The sequence below is a fragment of the Grammomys surdaster genome, unplaced genomic scaffold (genome assembly GCF_004785775.1).
Source record: "Grammomys surdaster isolate TR1022 unplaced genomic scaffold, NIH_TR_1.0 126153, whole genome shotgun sequence".
NCBI lineage: Eukaryota > Metazoa > Chordata > Mammalia > Rodentia > Muridae > Grammomys > Grammomys surdaster.
In genome coordinates this window covers 4,835,090-4,854,212 of record NW_021620961.1, presented here as the reverse complement: position 1 = coordinate 4,854,212, position 19,123 = coordinate 4,835,090, and positions in this window count along the sequence as shown.

Here is a 19,123-nt window from a genome sequence, read left to right as displayed (position 1 = left end):
TTCCTATTTCTTTCTCCTCCTCCTCCTCCTCCTCCTCCTCCTCCTCCTCCTCCACCTCTTCCTCCTCTTCTTCCTCCTCCTCTTCCTCCTCCTCCTCTTCTTCTTCTACTTCTTCTTCTTCATCTTCTTTTAGTTTCACTGTTTAATTGTAGAGATGGGGACAAGCATACGAAGCTGCTGGCTGTTCCTAGGGAAGAACAAGTCTCCTCCTCACTTCTAAAAATCCAGGGAGCAGAAATGAAAAAGGAAACAACAGAGACACGAAACTTCACAGTTCACACTTACTGAATCATATCCTCAGTGAAATTCCACTTCCCAAACTTTCTACAATCTTCCAGAACAGTGCTATGAGTTGGTGAATATGTACCACAATGCCTGAGTATATTTAATATTTTGATCCATTAGGAAGCTTTATAGATTCTTGCCCCTCTGCATTTTTTTCCTGAAGAAAGTCACATTGAGGGGGCTGGAAAGATGGCTCACTGCTCTTCTGAAGGTCCTCATTTCAATTCCCAGCACCCACATGGCATCTCACAACTGATGCCATCTTCTGATAGGCAGATGTACATGCAGACAAAGTATCTGTGTACGTAAAATACATAAAGAAATCTTAAAAAAAAAAAGCAAGACTTCTGGGCTGGAGAGTTGGCTCATCAGTTAAGAACATTGACTGCTTTTGCAAAGATCCTGAGTTCAATTCCCAGCTACCACATGGTAGCTCACAACTATCTGTTATGGGATCTGATGCCCTCTTCTGGTGTGTCTGAAGAGAGCAGCAGTTCAATTATATACATAAAATAAATAAGTAAATCTTTAAAAAAAATTAAGAAAGAAAAAAATCACTTTGAAACTATTAGTATATTGAAAAGAGTTAGAAATGCTAGGCTCAAGAAAGTTAAGAGAGTATACTAATGTGTCCATGTGATTATTGGTTGTTTTAAGGGAATTTTAATCCAGAAAATGGAAACTCTATCATACCAAAAGACATTTTAGATCTATGTGATCCAGCTGTCATGTTGAACACTTAATCCCTATGGCTGGAATACAGACATGTCCTTAGTACACACTTGTAATTCCAAACAATGAAGTTAAAGTTAGTTTGTAGAAGGAAGCAGCCATGTTTGAGAGTGTTTTCTGATTGAGGGTCAAAGTCATGAAATAGAGAAAGATATGAGTGAATGAGTCAGAGAGAGGATAGGAACAACACTCACAAGAACAGCACTGGAATGTGGAACTAAGGAACTACTTTAAAAGCAGAACAGAGTGAGTCAGGTAGGAAGAGACATTCAGTGAATGCAATTCAGTTGAGCTCAGGCCATGACGTGCATTTCATTTGAATCAGTTCAATTACTGTAGTTTCTGCACTTAAGTTCTATCATGATTTCTGTTCAAGTTGTGCAGTTTCTGCAGTGCAGATCATCAGAAGCAGTGGAAGCCAGAGAATAAGAAGGAGCCAGAAGATTAGAACAAATTGTCATTTAACTTGAGGCCAAACACTGCAATTCAGTGAGAGGCAGGTTTGAATCAGTCATCTGGAGTTTGAGCCAGGACAGCTGAGTTGAACCAGACAGCAAGAGTTCAGAAAGAACTAAAAAAGGTGAGCTTCTTCAGCAGTAAGATGACAATTACACATGGCAAATAAAAGTTACTTTTACAGGTTGTTAAGATGTACTTTGATGTGTATTTACCTTACTTTGTTGTGTATTTACCTTAGTTGCAGTTTCTTTTTTACCTAGATCTGTGAAACTCCATCCTATACATTATAAAATACAGATGATTATTGAACAATGCACTATGTACTTTTGTCTAATCTTTACATATGTTCTATCCCATCATTTCCTTCAAGTTTTGTCCTCTTGGCATGCATGACAAAATTTTTAGAAATTTTTCAATAATCTACCTATACCTACACACTTAGAACTCTGTCTAACGGAGATCCATATGAACTCTATAACACCAGAGTAGCCACAAGTACCAGATGAGAAGTATCAAGAGCTAGGTTGTGACTTTTTTTGTTAGTTTGATGGTTTTATTCTTAATGTCCAGTTAGCATCAACGCAATATCCTAATATATCTTGCAGTTTGAAATAAACCCATCCTTCTCGGTGGACTGTGGAAATTCGCTGGGCAACTATAGCTGGAGGTAGGCAAGTGATGGCTAGTCCCCTTACTCATATTTCCTACATTTTCCAGCTTGCTCTGTCTAGATTTTCAGATGAATTCCTTCAGTAGATGATGCATTCTATCAAAATCTTCTTAACCTTTCCAGCACTGACTCCAATATTACTCACTTAATGAAAACCTGAAATAATTGCCTACCAACCTGATATTTCATGATCAGATGCTCCTCATTAAACTTGTAGCGAAGCAAAGCATTATCTTACAAATGGAAGCTAATTCTCTGTTTCAGAAATCACAGCTCTCATAAGATATTAAGTTATTATACTACTTCTCTTTAACTGGTGCTTTATCGGTTTTAAAACTCAAACTGAATGCTGTCATTGACAGGCACTTAGCATTATTAGAACATCAAAGTTATGTCATACAAATGGGTACAAAATTTATAATGTTCTCTGCCTTTGATGAAAAGCCTACCTTTTCTCTGAGACTCTCTTGAAATTTAGTTTTCTAAATCTTCTGAACTATTCAGAATAGGATTTTCAAATGCTTCTGATATATGTACTGTCCAAAGAGACTCACTCCGTTGTGGTTGGAACTCAGAGCATAACATGGAGAACAACTAAAGGAGAAGGAAAGGCTGGGAAGTGAGGCAAAAATATTTTGAAAATGGCTACAATGAAACATAATTCTTTGTAAGCTAATAAAAGTGAAATATATATATATATATATATATACATATATATATATATATATATTACTAATAATAAATATTTTCAAAATATCTAAATGTTCCTGATATGGCTCAACAGATTGATTTTTACAATTACTACTTAGTGTAGTATGTATTTGAATATTCAAAAAAATTCTTCTATACTTCTGTTTTACAAATAATTATTTAAGGTATTAACTACTTCTCCCCACACCCACATTTTAGAAAAATTAAGATGATACAATTAATATAATGGTCAGATCTATTATTGTTGTTGTTACTATTTAGAATGTAAACCTCAAGGATTTGGACCATACTACAGTAAAAGACAAAAAATTATTCTGGTTTTAGACAGGATAGTATGTATTTATATACACTTGCCATTACCATGAAAAATGTTAGAATACTTAGATTTTTATGATAATAATTGAAAAGAATGCTTTCTCAAGGTCATAAAGGTTTGCATTTGATCAGAAACAGTTGCAGTTTAGCAGATAAATATAGGTTACACTCTATTTAATCTTATTATTTCCTTTAAGCATATGCATATGCTTGTTCAGTAGTTAGAGAAACAACTACCAGAGAACCTAACCTAGTAGCCATGGACAGAGACAGACATCATTCCTCCACTCACTAACTTTTCTGGTGAACCTCGAATGAGAACATCATAATGCCTTGCTCTATTCTTTTGATTATTATAAGCCTGTTTCTGCCATGCTGTCTTTTTACTACATGAATAATAATGAAAATGGAACTTTAATGATGTTGTAAGCATAACCTTCCTTGGTAGACCTGATGTGCTGCTTAAAACTAAAGAGAAAAGTCAGATGTGTGCTAGCTATTATCATGTCAACTTTACACAAACTATTGTCATTTGAAAGGAGAAAACCCCCACTGACAAATGCTTCCTTAAAACTGGGCTATCAGACAGACTGTAGAGCTTTTTTAAAAAAATTATTATTATTTAACTATTTATTTTTTGCTCTTTCACTTTACATCCCCTTCTGGTCACCCCCTCCTAAAATAGTTCCCACATACCCCTTCCCCTTCTCCTCTGAGTGGGTGGGGGCCCCCTTGGGTACCACCACCAACACCTTGGCATTTCAAGTCTTTCTGAGGCTAGATACTTCCTCTTCCACTGAGGACAGACAAAGCAACCCAGGTAGTAGAACATATCCCATAGACATGCAATAGCTTTTGGGATAACCTCCATTCCAGTTGTTCAGGACCTACTTGAAGACCAAGCTGCACATCTGTTACATATTGCTAGGAGGCCTAGGTCCTGCCTGTGTATGTGTATGTTCTTTGATTAGTGGTTCAGACTCTGATAGCCCCAAGGGTCCAGGTTGTACTTCCTGTGGAGTTCCCATCCCCTTCAGGGCCTGCAATCCTTCCTTCTATTCTTCCATAAGAGTCTCCAAGCTTCATCCACTGTTTAGAGGCAGGTGTATGCATCTGTCTGAATCAGCTTCTGGGTGGAGCCTCACAGAGGGCAACATGCCACTGTATGCAAGCATATTTTTAGTTAGTGATTGGGGAGGGAGGGCCCAGGACATTGTTGGTGGTGCCATCCCTGGGCTGGTGGCCATGGGCTCTATAAGAAAACAGGCTGAACAAGCCTTCTGGAGCCAAGCAGTAAAGGTTCTGCATGAGCTCCTGTGTCTAGATTCCTGCCATGTTTGAGTTTCTGCCTGCCTTCCTTCAGTAAGAGATTACAGTGTGGAAGCATAAGCCAATTAAACCCTTTACACCCTAACTTCCTCTTTTATCATGGTATTTTATCATAGCAATAGAAACCCTAACTAAGACAGTTACTATTAGGTTGTTATTATATATTACATAAGATAACATAGAATATAATATACTCACCTGTCTCCCATGTATTGAGACTTCTGAGGACAAAGCAAGCAAACAAATAATAAAAAAAATGGATGCTCTTTAGAGGCATTTGGACAGATCTTTTAAAAACTGGTTATTTCTTATACAAATGTTTGATATTTAGTGTCTGTAAATGAAGAAGATACTTCATACTTCATAAGAAGTTACTCAGTGGAGATGATTGCAATTATTTGGCTTCAAAATATATCCATTCTAATTTATTGTTCTTTTTTCATAAGATTATGTCAGTGGTGGTGGGATAGGAGACTGTGCTCCATATTTCTTTCAACAACTTCTGAAGTTCCTTCAGATTTCTGCATGTAGACTAAGGTAGATTTGTAGTTTTGTCACAGAAGGTTATTGCAGTGAGTGCCAGGATGACACACAGTTGAGGCTTGTTAATATTCATTTTTGACATAGACACACTAAAGAGTACCATTAATGGGTAGAAAGATTCTCAAGGAAAGGAAAAGGTGCGTATGAGTGCAAAGGTTTGCACTTGCATAAGAAAGAATTTACTGATTTTTAGCAATATCACACATAGTTTGCTTGGTGGTTTCTAAAGTTCCTTCTCAAGGGCTTACTAAGAAACCCTTTTTACTTTCAGTAAATGAGATCATAAGACGGGCATTGAATGAGATTGCAGCCGAGAAGGTAAAACCACAGGTCACAAGGGCTTCAGGGAAGTTCAGATGATTTTACTGTAAACAAAATTTTATACTTATTTGTGAGATTTCTAGAAAATATCTGGGAAAGGATCATAACTTCACTTGGAGGTCATCTAGGCTTGACCTCAAGCATGAGTCATTGTTTTGAGCATTCTTCTCTATATAGAAGGGATGCTGGCCTTGTCTTGTCACCTGCACAGTACATTTTAACTGTGCTAGAATTCTTGATGCTCAGTTGGAAAGAGCCTTACACTGGACTCTTGTCTGTCACTGTCATTTCATCCTTCTTCATTTGAATTGCTTGTTTTAAATGAAGCCTCACAATAATTACACTGTGAGTCTGGGTATACTAATCCTCACCAACCTAGAAATGGAGTTACAGAGGGCTATGTGCCAGGATGTACATACTGGACACTGAAACCGGGACCCCACTACAAGAACAGCAAGTGTACTTAAGGACTGAGCTTTCTTCCTAACCCCAAACTGTAATTTTATTAAAAAACATTTGTGACTGTTGATATCTGTACCATGAATAGGAGATGGTTTTCATAGAGTGATGGAGGAAAAATGTGTCCCATTGTTCCCTTTAAAGTGGATAGAATGGAAATGTGACAGATATGGATTAGAATTCGCAAGACATCTGCAGAAGCTTCAAGGTCCTGTTCTTAGAGAAAGAACTGCACAAAGGACATGTTTATAAATAGACACAGAGACATGAGGTATTCCAACAACAAGAGTGGGCGAAAAAGCTAAGAAAAGCATGCACGTAAAGTTCTGGTACTTGAGTCACATAGTGTTTTATAGGTCATTTATGTAAGACTCACCTTTTCACATTTGTGTATATCACAGCTTTTATCCTGCATGCTCTGTTGGTTAACTGTAGTCTAGAACACAGAGAAACCTTCCATCCTTATAAAAATGGTTTCTTTCACATGTTGTTCTAGGTGCGACTCTCTCTAATCTCTATTTTCCTGTCAGAGGATTACCTACCCCTTCCTAAGAACACTAGTTCACATCATCCTTGCTAAAATAAAGTTTTTTTTAAAAATGGTACAGCTGTGTTGTAAATAGTGCTTTTTATTCAGGAAAAATAAAAGAATATTAGAACTTTTTTGAATGTTAGAGCTTTCAGCATTTTTTGGTTAGCTCTCAAAGTTCTCCCTGTGGGATTGATAGGCAAGAGGATTCTAGAAGCTTGTTGGCTTGCCAGTATAGCCAAAAGTTGCTGACATCCAGGTTCCATAAAATACTGTCTCAAAAAGTGAGGTGAAAAGTGACATTGTTGGTGTCTGTAATTTATATGCAGGTAAACACATCCCACACTGGCACAAGCAGTTTCTCCTAAGATGTAGGCATAGATACATCAATATGTTCACATATATACAAAGGGGGGGGAAGGGAAGAGGGAGAGAAAGATATGTTGTAGTGTACCTCACTCAAGTCATACCAAGCCTAGCTGACCTTTAGACCCAATTGAATTGCATGACTCTGCCAATCTCACAGATATTCAGACTAAAGACAGGGAAGTAGTAGAGAACACAACTCTCCAAATTCAGAAACCTTCTCCTGATTTAGGAGAGCCTGGAGTGTAGAGTCATGTTCAGTGAACACAGCTGCAAATGGCTGCATGCTCACAAACTTCACTAGTTTGCTTTCCTATGAATGTCAGCTAGTATTCTCCATATTACCAGAGCCTTAGATTCCCTGCCCAAGGAATAGTGTCTGCTCCAGTGAACTACATCTTTCCTCATTAATTAGGGGAATCAAGATGATCCCCCAAAGATACAACAAAAGCACAACCTGATCTAGTGACCCCTTATTGAATTTTTTTCCCCAGGTGATTCCCAGTTAGGTCAAAACTGAAAATTAAAACTAATAATCACACTCCACATAATGTTTTTATTATTTTCACTTTACTAGTCTTTTGTACCACCATGGTCAATATTCAATGTGACATCTTGGATCATGTATTCGTAGTAAGCCCAATTTCCCTTTAAATACAATTTCCTTGGTAACAGAATGACTACATCCATATTTTCTCTATAATCTAGGCTTGTCTTTCAAATATGATATTCTCCTCTTTTTCCGAGGCACTCACATAAAATCCTTCGAGGTTCTTTACAAATATTGGCAGGTTTTGTATTGCAAGCATCTTAATTCTTATGGGACTCTGACTCCCTATTGTACTACACAGATTCTAATCAGTGATATTGACTAATGGACTCACAACAATGGTGAACAACACAGACAAGACCAAGTGTTCCTTCTTTTGTAAAGAACTCACCTCTAGTAAAGTCACAGTACATTTTCTTCTAAGGGCATTGTTTCTGAGATTTCAGATTCACAGTCTGATATTTCTCTGTCACCTTTGGATTTCAAGTCCAGATATATGCTTACCTCAGACACTTGCTTACCTGTGGTATGGAAAACCTGGCAAAGCTGGCCATGGATTTTATTAATCATAACTTCTACTTTTAGAGTCACAACAATGGTTTCTTTCATAGAAAACTCTTCCATATGTCTATTGAGAAAAGACTATATTTGAAAGTAACTGCAGACAGTCTGAGTGTCACTGTACTGAAGCACATCCTACATCTTCCAGTAGGCTACCTTGAGCCCACAACATTCTTTCTGACAAACGTTAACACTGTCATCAAAAAATTTCCCAGCCCTTATTCTATACCAATAATCTCTCTCCTACTCTTAAGTTGCACAAACTATACATGAGTAACAACAGCTCTCCATTCACTACTTTTAATTCATTTTCCAGATAATTAGGTCTTCAGGACCTGTGCAGAAACCATACAACATGTGATGTGAAAACACAGTGTGCTTTCCCACTTCTTCCATTCCTGTTTATGATGGTTTAAGTTTAGCTTGTCAAAGGGAAATTGTCGCAAATGTCTTATATTCCTAACTTTCTAAGAGTTCAGTCCTATAGGGGAAAATTTGACAGAGGAAAACTGTATGTGATGGAGGGAATATCAGAAAATCAAAGTGTAGCCACAAAGAGGATATGTCTAACGTTGTATCTAGTTAGGCTATTGTTATGAAGACCTTTTATACACTTCTTTCCCTGTCAACAATATAGAACTGAGGGAAAAGAAAGAATTTAATTATTGGCTTCTGCCGTTGTTGCTCAAAACTTTATGTCTCCCAGTGTTGGGCTTGGGTGGCTATATCTAGTGCTACACAGATACTTACATTAGAGTCAACAACCAAAGTTTAAGGATGGGGTGAACACTTCATAACAGCATGTAACAAAGTGTTGTTTGTTTCTGGTCCTTAGCTTGAAGCTTAACTGAACCCAGAGAAGCTGTGGAGTCTGTTAATGTGGAAAAAGTGGCAAAAGCTATATCTGTGTAAATGAAGTTTCTAAAGGAAACTTAAATCAAACCAAATCCTATATGAAAGTTGAATGTTTTTATCCTCGGATTTTCTGACACCCTAATTTACATCCTGCAGAGGAAGAAAATCTAGTTTCTTTAAAACTGTTTTCTGAGTCCAGTCAAACTTTCAAAAGAATATAGTTTATGTGTATAAACAACTTATGTGCGTGAACTATTTCTTCCACCTTTTTATAATTGTTTATATATTTATGCTTAGCTGAATTAATTTATTTACTTAGTTTAGTTTTAAATTTTGAGACAATGTCTTAGGCTGGCTGCAAAGATGTACAAAAGATAGCCTTAGCATTGTGTTTCACCTACCTCTACACTGTAAAGCTGGATTATAGCTATGTAACACTGAATCCAGCTTTAATGTTGTGTTAGAAGCCAGGCTCGAGTCTGGACAGACCACACCAGCCCAAAACAGTTCCATGTGTCAGAGGTTTATTGTAGGAGAAAAGGGCAAAGGTGGCAGCAGAGAAGAAGGGGGAGAAGAGAGAGAGAGGTCAGAAGGGTCTGTCTGTTTATTTGGATGGTGATATAGAAGCTCACAGGTAAAGGTGGGAGGTGAGCCAAGTGGATTCTGGGAATGTGTGCTGTTGCCATGGCAACAAATGTGCTGCTCACTGTTGTCTATGTGTGATGTCACTGGGTTCAGAGCCAATCCTGATACCAACACTCACCGTTGAGGATCTATCACAAGTCCTCATGCATGCCACAGAAGCACTCATTAACTGAACTATATTCTCCAGTGATTTTTTTTCCTCCATTGATTATAGTAGGCATTAACAAATGGTCATTTCATCTGGAGTTGCATTCATTTCCACTGTGACTCTGACACACTCATCTTTATACATACATGTATACACAATTACCAACACAGTCATACAGAATAAATAAACACACCAAACACACACACATACACACTGAACCCACACACACATCAAAGCAACACACATGCCAAATATATACATATACACACAAAACACATACCCCCACACACATTAAACACATACACACATACACATATATACACACGTTCTATACATTTTATATTTCAGATTGCATAGTATATTTTCAGCTAAATGAGAATTATATCCAATTAACTTTTCAAAGATAGCCACACTCTAGACAGATTTTATGTTTGTATTGGCTTAGTGTTTTTATTTTGTCAAAATAAGACTTTTTCTCATTTTTACCTCCTCTCCTCTTTCTCTCACCAAATTTCCATTGTCAGATTTCCATTAAGCATTGATGAACGTTTAACACAGGAAGCATCTATGTACTTCCAAGTATTTTCTCATACAATAACAAATATTTAGATAAACAAAAGCCATACTAAATAAATACCAAGCAGAAGGTTATTGTGGAACGAGTAACCAGAATTTTATTAATAACACAGCCTCTTCTGTGATCCACAACTCTCTGCCTCTATATTAGGTAACAGCTCCTACTGGATGCCAAGAGCTTCAGGTAACCTAAGAGCTCAGTTTCCCAGTGAGATATGTTCCCACAGATGCTTCAGAGTTTGTGAATTCTTCAGCTGAATCTTGACCTGCATTTTTCTTTGTTCAAATTCTTCTTCATCATTTACAATAGAGGATAATGTCTGTGGAATTAGGATTGCCTTTCTGAAAGTAAAATGACATTGCTCAGTTGTAATATACTGCAGATGATTTTCAGTCAAGCTGTTTAAGCACAGTTCTATCTCATTTCTATTTTTCTTAGTCATTTTTAACTTCACAGTTGATCAGATTGTTTTGCTTTTTATAATTGTACAACATTTATTTTCACTTTATTATGTGACTCGGGATTCAGTATAAATAATCTTTCTCCTGAAGTTCATGACCTTATACCTTTACAACTCATGCCAACTATGAGTAAACGACGACCGCACAAAAAACAAACAAAATCAAACAAAGCAGTGTTGAATAAAGGCCAATGAGTAGACAAAAAAAATCTCCTGATAGGGTACTACCCCCTTTGCCAGTAAGAATTTCAGTTTTCCTTTACATGTGACTTATCAAAATATTCATTATAGCCGATAGATATGCTGAAAGATAATCTTCAACTTAAGAAGTCACTGGGTTGCACTGATTCTGAAGTCTTTGTTTGAGATGAGCTCCCAGGCTCTGAGTTATGAAAATACACTAAAAATTACTTAGTATCTTATCAGTAGGCGGCAGGATGTGAGGCTGAGTCTTGCCATCAAGCACTATCAAAACTTTCTTATGTCCATAATGTTTTCAAAATTTTTAAATTTAAGTTGAAGGCTAAAAATACCTATTTCCTTATACCTACTTCAAGTGATACCTTATATAATTAGGTTAGACAAAATAAATTAATTTCTTTGATAAAAACAAATGTTTTGAAAGATTTATTGTAAAGTCAGAAAATTTGAGATAATAAATCAGCTTTAAATATATCAATTAAGGCTAAAACCACAGTAAGTAAATACATTAGCAATTGGAAAAATATGCATAACTAAGTTTGACAAAAGTTTAACATTTTAAATGCAAAATGTTAATATGTTTTGCTTCCTTTTAATTACATAGTAATTTTCATTAAATTAATCGTATAGATATCCTTTAGAAAGTATTTACTGAGATATAAAATGTATCATTAAATTAATATCCTGTATAGAGGGTATGAGGTCATTGAGCTCACAAATAAGCACTAGGAAACACAAGACTCTTAAAGGCATAGATTTATCCTCTTCAAGGAAAAGCTGTTTTCTGCCAGGAAGGCTGGGAATGATTGTAGTTAATATCCTGGTAACCTGTGCTCTCTACAGTGCAGGTCACCCCTGAACCCCCCAGAACATTACTTTTATCTCAGTCATTCTCCATAGATCTTGAACATTGTCTCTCAATCCATAGAACCTATCTTATGGAATATGTAATATGTACTTTGCAAAAAGTTTCAATGTAAACATGCCATTTTTTAAAAAAATATTATTTATTTTTTTTACACTACAGATTTTATCCCCGCCCCATCCACCCCCCAACTGTTCCACATCTCATACTTCCAACCCACCCCCTGACTCAAAGAGGATGTCCCCATCCCCCAACCCACCTGACCTCTAAACTCCCTGGGGCTTCCAGTCTCTTGAGGGTTAGGGGCATCTTCTCTGATTGAACTCAGACCGGACAGCCCTCTGCTGTATATGTCTTAGGAGCATCATATCACCTGGTATATGCTGCCTGGCTGGTGGTCCAGTGTTTGAGAGATCTCGGGTGTCTAGATTAATTAAGACTGCTGGTCCTCCTACTGGGTCGCCCTCCTCCTTAGCTTCTTTCAGCTTTTCCCTAATTCAACCACAGGGGTTGGCAACTTCTGTCCATTGGTTGTATGCACATATCTGCATCTGACTCTTTCAGCTGCTTGTTGGGCCTTTTGGATGGCAGTCATGAAAAAACCCTTTTGTGAACTCTCTATAGCCTCAGTAAGAATGTTAGGCCTTGGGAACTCCACTTGAGCTGGGTCCCACTTTTGCCCTGTCACTGAACCTTTTTTTTTCTCCATTTCCATCCCTGTAATTCTTTCAAACAGAAACAATTATGGGTAAGAGTTTTGACTGTGTGATGACAACCCCCTCCCTCATTTGATGCCCTGTCTTTCTTCTGGAGGTGGGCTGTATAAATTCCCTCTTCCTACTATAGGGCATTTCATCTAAGGTCCCTCCCTTTGAGTCCTGAGAGTCCCTTACCTTGCAGGTCTGTGGTCCATTCTGGAGGGTCCTCCTAACTTCCTACCATCCGAGGTTGCCTGTTTCCATTCTTTCTGCTAGCCCTCAGGGCTTCAGTCCTTTTCCCCCACCCAATACCAGATCAGGTTCCCCTCTTCCCCTACCCCTGTACTCACTAATAAGTGGATATTAGCCAAAAAAAACAAAAAACAAAAAACAAATCAAAAAAACCTCAATACCCAAGATACAGTCCACAGAACTCAAAAAGGTCAACAAGTTGAAGAGCCCAAGTGAGGACACCTCAGTCCTACTGTGGAGGTAGAAGAATGTAAACATTGCCTTAAGATTTATGGTGTACACAGACAAAGTTAATTCTTAGCAAGAAATATTTCCTATGCTTAACTATATCTAAAATAAACTGCTGGGTGTGAGTTTCTAGAAGTTTGAATCAACATCTGCTGAATCCTGTTGAACTTTCTTCCTTACTTCCTTACATAGATGGACACTCTGCCGACACTGGTGTTTTCAGAGACCATCACAATTCCAGACATTAACAACCATTTCTGCATATATTTCAAATATTTTAACTGTTTATCTATAGGAATATGATATAATTGCCAGGAAGATTTTGTTTATTTGGCATGGTTTTTAGACATAGGCATAGCACACATAGGACTTGTGTTCAGATCACAGTTCTAAGACATGATTATTTTTCTTCATCATCTAAATGACAATAAAAGATTTGTTACTGTCTATTCACAATTTTGACATAATAATAAGATGTGGCTGAGATTCATAATCCAAGTAATTTTCTTTCATACATAAATTTAGATGTAGGTCACTAATTTTGAAGTTTGAAATTCTAGTAAAGTCTTGCTCTTTGTTGCCCTGATCCTCTTGAAATATATAGTTTAAAATGTCAATTTCTGGCTGTTATGAGAGCTGTTATGGGAGTCAGTAGAGACATTATATATGGAAAATACCAACTGCTCTGTTGTTGCCACCATAATAATAAATGGTAAATGTTTTCATGTCAACAGATACTTTTCGAGGAGAAGGGAAAGCATAATAAAAAATATCAAGTCTAAATCAGAACATAGAAGCTCACTAACAGTAAAAGGGAAAGTACTGAGGCAAGCATTCATGAAGTTAGTGAGATCAACCTTTTACATAACAAAGTGAGACATCTAGTTCTAATATCAGCATATTCTTTGTAAAAGAATTTAATAAGAAGCAGAATATTGCCTATAAGAGAAAAAAAATTTCTATCTGTATGTATTCTTTATTAGCTGAAATCTTATTTTTAATTTTTAAATGATTAACTGCATCTTCATTCTGACTGCTAATGTTTTCCTTTGGTGATAAAACATGCCTTCTTAGTTATGAATGTTTACTGTTTACTCAATTCAATAATCTGTTTTGGAAGTTTTCAGAGACACATTTATTTATCTATACAAATACTGTAATGATTTATCACATTACAATGATGCAGAAAGCAGTAATAATGGATCTAAGGTCTGTGGCCTTTTAAAGAATATATGAAAACCTTTTGGGTGAATGATTAATACACAGAGCATACAGAGACAGATGGTGCAAGATCTTTGACATTATACCATGTTAGTATTTCAGACCAGTTTGTTATAGAAAAAGGTCACTCAATATTAGAGACAGCCTGTAGAAAAAAATGTAGCACCAAAGACAGTTGAAATAAAAGTCGAGAATGTGGTAGGAATACTATGTCTATTTTTATATTACAGATGATAAGAGAATATACCAGATGCTCCTAAACATTCACATGCAAAAGTAAAGACTTTTCTATTATTTTATTTAGTCCTTTAACTAGTGTTTAAAACAATCTATGATAAATTCTAGGTATCAAGGGGGAATAACAGTTTTAAATACACATTCTAACTTTTAACATGTAATCTTTTGCTTTGTAAAAAGTAAAATAAAATGTTAGAAAACAACAGATTTTTAAATCTGTTAAAGAATGTATGAATTGATCACAATCATTCCACTTTAATGGATCAAATTCATTAACATTAAAAGTTTATAGACTTCTGCAATCTGAGTTAAAACAGCAAATAAAACTAAATTAGTTTATAAACTTAGTAAACTTCCTCAGAGAGGGATATGTAAGTGGCACTTGCCATAAATGATATGAATTCTAGCTATAAACTACACTGTAGTTACCCTAGAAACAAAGTAAAGTTTTTTCAAATATCCATAACATAGCTCTCTATAATTGCTTCTGATATTACTGAATCCTGTTTATTAAATAGTACAGATAATAGCACAGAAAAAAATGATGTCAATTAGGAAGTTATAAAATGGGTTAGGATATCATCTCTTACATCATGTCAGTGATTTTCTGTTTCAGAATTCAAACTCTCATCCCAGGAAACAGCCCAGCTGAGAGGTCTTGCAGGAATGTGGGAAATCAAGGTTTCTCAAATTTGGACACAGATGTTTTTGACATAGAGAATTCAGAAAACATTGCAGTCTCAGCCACTAGGTGGGCTACATCCTTGTCTATGAATCAGAGCACAAGGTGATGCTAAGTTTCTGTTGTGACAAGAATGCAGCTTTGTCAATAACGTGTAATAAAACAATTGATAACTAATTCTGAATTAAGAATATAAAATACAGAAATGTGCAAAAGATGAAGATATCCATATAGAGTCTTGGTATGAAATAACTGATGAGCTGCAGACTTTTACTATAAGAGAGAGTGTTCACTGCTGATTTGTGTCTAGTTTAATTTATGTTCTGTAATATTTGTCGTCTACATTGCATAAGCAATGTAGATGGTAAAATTTTGGTAAAGTATTGACCAAAACACAGTGCCACCTTTCTCCTTGTAACTGATGAATTTACAAGTTTGTTCTCAGCTTGTGGAAGGTCATGTTAGTATGGTAAAATTTCTTCTTAATAAAATATCCAATGCTAGAACCAATTGGTACAGACAGAAGAATTTGATGGAATTATTACATGCTCTCAACCAAAATTCTGCCACAATGAAATCAATTGCTTCTCTATTGCATTTTCATTTCCACTCATCTGTACTAAAGGGATGGGAAAATTGGGGAAAGGAATCAGAGTAAACTTTTGGATATTTAATAAGAATTTCTCATTGTTGTACTGCAGCAAAACTTCATAAGTTACCTGACATTAGTGTTAATATTCATAAGAGCTTAAACATAACAAGCAGAACATGCAAACCATAGTTATTACTTATGTTAATCTAATATGTGAGACACTGATGTAAAACCTCATGTCTAGGAGAAGTCTGTATTTGTGAAGGTTCTAATACATGGACATAGAACAGTCAGGCCAGGTGTATGTTGTTCATTAGTGTTGTCTGAAGGGCCCTAGAGAGCAAATGACTCCTAGATAGCAAGGAAGCCACTTCCTTGCACATGTACCAACGAAAGGGAGCAGATTCTTGGATTATAAGTCATACAGTGGAACAGAAGAAAGTAGTTATCTCATTGATATTTAGCAATGCTTGTCACCTAAATGCTTGTCACTACTCATCCCCTTTACTCATGAAGCTCTTTCCTTGTGTGACTGTCAGGAGCCATAATAGGACAAGCTAATAATTAGCAGTTGATCATCCTGAAATGCTTGCCTTGGATTATTATCTGCGACAAGTGTGCTACATCAGCATGGCTATGCTGGACATATTTTAGGAAAGATCCTGCTATTAATATGTTTTTCCTATTATTATTATTATTATTATTATTATTATTATTATTAAACATACATAACAAATAACAATCACTAAGCATTAGCACTCCCCTTTGGAGCAGATCTCTGCAGACCCATGAAGATGTACGGTCTTGTAGTGATGCTATATAGACAAATAGACGACTTTTTAAGTCTTAATGATGATCCTATAAGAATTCCTAAAATTCTATCAATGATTATTTAGCTCTTTTTATAGTGGAACTGGTATTATGTCCCTTTCTGATATTCAAAACTGCTATGAGAACTCTGCCAGTCTCCCAAGTGTCATCAGTTAACAGCCCTTAGATAGTAACCAGACTCTCTCCTGCTCAGAGCACATTCCAAGGTGGTTGTAAAACAATTAACCAAGAGTCACTAAAAGGGAACTCATGATTTATTATAGGTGCTAGGACAGAAGAAAAAATATTGTTCGGGTTTATCTATACAAAACTTCACTAATTTCTTAGTTATAGTTTTAAACCTTCGGTGAACCTCTGGAGCTAGACAGGTGATGGATGTTCAGTCAGATAATTACCCTTAATGGATATGCATGTAAACATTCTCTATTGTAAACTTCTATTTCAATTTATGATTTGAATTTTGGTGTGAACTTGTGATGAACTTTGTAACATGTGATCAGGTACTCTGAATGATGTATAAGACAAATGGACGTTCGTTAGCGACTCACTTTCTCACTCTCACTTACCTCCCTTTCTCTCTCTCTCTCTCTCTCTCTCTCTCTCTCTCTCTCTCTCTCTCTCCCTCCCTCCCTCCCTCCCTCCCTCCCTCCCCCCTCCCCCCCTCTCTCTGTCTCTCTCTCCTCTCTCTCTCTCTCCTTCTTTTTTCCCTGCTTAGAATGTCTCCACTTAGAATTTTTCCTTTGTTAGAATTTTTTCCCTTTCCTCACTTAGGACTTTTCCACTTTTCCCCTTAGATAGCTTTCATAGGAAACTTTTTATACTTAGCAATAAACTATAATAACTTCTTTAAGTGTCTTTTCTTCCTGCGACCTCAAACCAATAGACCTAAGTTAGAGCCTGGCAGTACCTGCAGAAAGAGTACTAAGGATATTTGCCTAATTCTCTGCTGTCCCTGGGCTGAGGTGTTAAGTGCCAGAAACTGCAGTTTCTGGCCTCAGAGGATCAAACAGATAGCAGGTCAGCTACAGTAGACTAGTAAGTAAACTTTAGTAACAGTAACTTAGAGAAGTAAACCCTATTGTACAGCAACCTTAAATATCTCGTAAAGCCCAAGGCTTTACCCCAAATCTCATAAGACCAAGTCTTACCCCCGCCAACACTCTTCCAATTCCTATCTCCCTTGTCTGCCCCAAGAAGAACCGACCGACCAGAGGAGAAGAAAGAAGATCACCTTCTCCTCCCACCAAGCCGGGGCTGGCTCCCGGCATGTGACACTGGGTGATAAATAGCAAAGCACTTCTGAAAAGCATACTTAGACTCCTCCCACTGTAAATTTTCATGAAATATGATTAATGTCATTTTCTCCTTCTGATTTTCTGAAAACTAAGCCAAGAAGTGAATTATTGACCCAAGACTGTATGAGGTGATAATTATCATGTATTTTACATAGAAAATATTACATGCTTGATATATGTCAAATGACATACTGCAATTTAATTTCTAAGGAAACAGTGATGTATCACATTGAGGTCACAATTTTTAAGAATTTTTTAATATAAACTTTTTCTAAGTAACAGATAATTACATATGAGTAGTTATTTGCTTAGGTCATTAGTTTCTAATTTAATGTCAATAAAACAGTTGATTGATGTCTATATTTGGTTTATCATTTTAAATGTATGCTTTTATACAATGTGATATAAATAGAATAAATTTACATAGAAACTCCCTATCTAAATTGTCAGACTTGTGGTCTATATGAAAAAAAAAATGACTGGGTAGAAGTACCCATATCAGAGAAAGGACATTTGTATGAGTCATGACTATTCTCACTCCTAATCCAGAAACAGAAAGAGAATGTGACTGGCATTCTAGAAATAATTCTATAATACATAGAAGATAAAGCATGAAGATTCGTAACAATACTGTAGCTTTGAAATCGTACTACTAGTAAAAAATGGCATAATTCACTAAACTGTAGTATTAACTATTTTTATGCAGCAGTACTACTCTTCATTCATGTATATTCGAAGAAATACCAAAAGTATCACAGAAGAAATACTCTCCTGTGTCAAATGGATTAGTAACTATGTTATGAGAGACATGTATTTTTTTCACTATCCTGATAAACTTCCTCTTGAAAATCAAGGTTTCCTTCTTGAATTTTTGTTCTGATATGACATAGCTCTTGTTTGTTCTTTCTGGCAATAAAGAGAAGATGAAAAATTGTCTCAATTTTGATGTCTGAAGACTCAGGGATGTTTCAGTAAATAATAATTGTCACACTGATAATGTCATCTCTTCATTATGCATTACCAATAAAATTTTTATAAGAAAGAAATTTTAAAGTTTGTCTCTCATAAACAGCATTTTGTTTTGCAATACAACTTAGTTATCATTAACTGTGAAAAAAATTAAAGAATCCTTAAAATTTTCAAACTCAAATTTAGCAGTAGAGTTCTAAAACTCATGACCAATTATTTTTGTAAGTTTATTAATAATTATTAGGACATATCTTTTATTAAACCATGACATGGTTATGTTCCTATTGTTGTGAATAGACTCCTTGATTAAGGTAACCTATAAAAAAAACATTTAAATGGGGCCATGCTTCCAGTTTCAGAAGACAAGTTCATGAAGGCCCTTGTAGGGATCGTGGGAGCAGGCAGGCAGGTATGGCTCTGGGGAAGTAGCTGATATAGCTGATAGCTTTCATCTTGTTACAAAATCATGAATCAGGAGAGAAAGAGAGAGAGAGAGAGAGAGAGAGAGAGAGAGAGAGAGAGAGAGAGAGAGAGAGA